This window comes from Belonocnema kinseyi, chromosome 1 (assembly GCF_010883055.1).
Source record: "Belonocnema kinseyi isolate 2016_QV_RU_SX_M_011 chromosome 1, B_treatae_v1, whole genome shotgun sequence".
NCBI lineage: Eukaryota > Metazoa > Arthropoda > Insecta > Hymenoptera > Cynipidae > Belonocnema > Belonocnema kinseyi.
The window spans coordinates 68,373,487-68,377,518 of NC_046657.1; positions in this window are offsets into that span (position 1 = coordinate 68,373,487).

The window sequence follows — 4,032 nt, forward strand, 5'->3', positions numbered from 1 at the left end:
TAAAAGAGTAATACCGTAAATTTCCAACACAAAAATATGAATTTTCATCTAAAATTAGAATAGTTTGATTTTCATCGAAAAATTTAATAATTGAAGAATATTCTATAAAATAGTTTAATGTTATAATTGCGGCTTTTTTGTATTTTGCAGCCTTTTTTCACTTTTCGGTTATATTAAGATAATAATTGATCAAATTAAATATGAATAATTTTTTAACAATATTTAACAATATTTTCGTTCAATAAAATTGTGATTTATTTTAATTCTTAACTTTTTCTCAACTTTTCGCTTAGACTGAGAAAATAGATAATCCAAGTAAATTAAAATAATTGTTTTAAAAATATCTATTATTGTTTATAACTATCTTATTTCAGATTAATGGAAAAAAGCTGCGATTTTTCAGACATTTCCAACTTTTTTGCAACTTTTCACTTAGGGCGGGTGAATCATAATCAAAATTTAACGAAAATAATTGTTTAAATAATTTATTATTGTTTTTATCATCTTCTAGAAAAGTGCTGGAAAGTTTTCCTTTTTATGAATTTTTTTACCATATATTTCAACTTTTTAGTACAGATTTAAAAAATTTAAATGAGTTTAAAATTCTTTTTAACGTCTAAAAATCAAGTAAATAAACATTTTTGAATGAAATTAAAAAAAATACTTTCAAAAAGTACTTCTATATTTGAAAACTGCCATTCAATATTTTAAGATGACTTAAGTTCTCAACAACAAAAAATCCCGGCAAATAAAATGCGCGAAAAAAAACATTCCGGAAATGATAAAATTGCTATAAACAATCTAAATCCTGAATTAAAAAATTCCCGCAGTATATAACATTATATAAATTAAAAGTTTTTGACAGAAAACGGTAGAAATATAAAATATTCGACGCTGTGAAATTCCAGAATCTGAAAAATCCCTAAATATAAATAATTAAAATTTTTTTAATAATATGTGATTTCTTTATCCAGAATTTAATGATTTAATACTCAAACAATAATTTTAAAATGTAAAAAATTTAAAAAAATGTTTCTTGCGTCATAAATTTCATTGATGTATTTTTAATAAATAAGTAATATTTATTTAAAAAGAAAATTGAATTGTTTAAATCCGAAAATTTTAGAATAGCGAAAATGTGGTTAATCTGCAATTTTCTAAATTCAAGATTTTTATATTTCAGTATTTTTGTATCGTCTCAAATATTATTTATTTGCTACAAATACAATAATGCCTTATTTTGATCAAAGAAAATCTGTGTTGAGTGTTTAATTTTCCAAAATTACACTATAAAAATTTTAGTATTGTCTTCTTTATAAATAAATAATGGCTATTAAAAAACAATGTTATCACTTATTTAATTTCTGAAATTCTATTTTTTGGGAAATTTCCAATTTTAGATTTTTTATTTTTTTTTTAAATATCTTTCAATAATAAATGAATAACACAGATAATATTGACGTAGAAAATATGGCATTAAAAAAATTCAATGTACATAAAAAACGTTGCTTAAATGAGGCAACAATGTGAAATCAGTAAATAGGCCACGTAGCATCGAAAAAATATACATTTCATCTTGTTCGTGAAAAATAATCTGGCTTAATGAATAAAGCTTGTAAATGCTCCATAAATTCTATTCATTTTTTAATAATAGCTTGTAAATACGTTTTAATTGTTATATCGATGTAAAGTGTCTCATATTTGCTGAAGTTTCACAATCTCTTATCAATAAAGTGAAAAATTTTAAAAATTTGCGTTCTTTGATCTTTTTCTTAATAATTTTAATGCTAATATAATATAAAATTTATGTTAATTTTTATTTGAATTTATTCCTTTCCAAATTCGCCACGTTTCTATTTACGCTATATAATTGGTAGGTACGGACTGCAGGCTTTTTATTGGCTCATTTTCAGGTTTAAAACTCGTTCTTAATTAATTTGATTAATTAAATTATTCAGTTAAGTTTTCGTGTAATCCGAAAGCGAAGCACCTTTTAAAAGGTAAACAATTTCATTCAAATTGAGAAATTGTTTACCACCTTTTTAATCTTTGATAAATATTGGTAATAAATCAGATAACGGTTTCTACATATACCAACAAACACGCAATTAATTTCTTACAGAAGTTACACACTGCAGGAAATTCTTTAAGAGAAATACTTTTTTCCGAAAATATTTTGCAAAAATGAGAACATCTTTTGCTACCTTCTTTATATCCATAGAAATTTTCTTTCATTCTATTGGTAAGTAAAATACACAAAAACTGTATTTTTTAACGTTCTATAATTTTATAGATAAGTCAGGGATTGCAATTTTATTTTTGGATTCTGGTAATTTTTGAGGTCTAAAATTTTGAAATGTGTTTGGTTTTCAAAAAATAGCAACACTTGAAAAAAAGAGTTTTAAAAAAAGCAATGCTTCTATATTTAAAAACTTTTTTAAAATGTAATCAGTTTTAATAATAATTTTTTTCTAAAAAATACAATGGAAAAAATTGATAAAAATATAATGAAAAATTAAATAGATATCATGCCTTTTTTAATTAAGCAGAAACTTTTTTAAAACATCGGAAAACAAAGAAAAGAGTGACTTTTCCAGAAAATTTGGTTCATTTCTTCTTTTTTATTATAAAAATATTAAATGAACATTTTTTTAAACGCAACCGTTTTTCGTCTGTTTTGAACATTTTATTAATATTTAATTATGGAGACTGAATAATTTTTTTCACGAGCAAAAGATTTTTTCCTGCAAATTTATTTTCATGCTTTTTTTCCCTAAAATATGAGAGATATCACAAAATAGCAATTATAATTTCTTGCTGAATTTCACTTGATAAGCAAACATGTGGTTGTTGACAATTTAACAAGAAAATATTTTTAAATACAATAAAAATAGTTGAATTGGGCCAAAAATGCGATTTTTAAAGAAAACAATTAATTTTTAACTGAGCGAAATTAATTTTCTACAAAAAAATACCAAATTTTATCCAAATAGTATAATTTTCAACTTAATAAATCAGTTTTTAACAAATAAGAATGATTTCCTGCAACAACAACAAATTTCCAACGCTCAAGTTTAGTTTTTGATAAAATAATTACATTTTTTAACTAAATAGACGAACTTAAACTTCAATTAATAAATCTTCAACCAACAAAATTAATGTTTAACCCAATTTTTTATCTTTTATCCACGTATTTGAGTTTTGACCAAAAAATAATAATTGTTGACTAATAAAAATAAATTTCTACCAAAAATGACTAATTTTAAATCAAGTGGTAAAATATTTAATTAAATAGATGAATTTTCAACTAAAGAGCTGCATTTTCGTGACGATTAAAAAATCTAACAAAATGATATTCCAGGCACTGTAAAATTTCCGAATTATAAAATTCCTTAAAAATAGGATTTCTAAATATGAAAATTCCCGAATGATAATATTCACCAATAATAAAATTTCCAAATTGGAAAGTTCCCGAAAACCAAAATTCCCAAATTATAAAATTCCCTGATAAAAGAATTTCTAAATTGTAAATTTCCCAAATTGGATTTCAACTTTCGCGACTCACCAAACTCCTGAATTTGAAAAATTAAATTTTTTTATAAATATTATTCAGTTATTAAAAATACAATAATCATATATTTTATTAACAATTATTTTTAATATTTCATGTTTCTAAAATTATTATTTGAATTTAATGCAACATTAATTGAAAAAAATACTTCTGAAAGAGCTTATTTTCAATTATTCTTATTTTTCATTTAAACAACATTCTTAGAAACTTTAAGTTTTACGAAGACTTTTTTGCTGTTTTCAATAAATAAGCAATATTCATTAAAAAAGTTAAATTTTTATATTCGGGAATATTCTAGTACAGATATTTTATAATTCGGCAGTTTTCTGTCAGCAATTTTATTATTCAGAAATTTTATTATTTAGGAATCTTATAATTCGGGAACTTTCTTATTAAAAAATTTAATTATTTGAGAATTTTATTATTCTGGAATTTTCCAATTCGGGAATTGTATTTTTTGG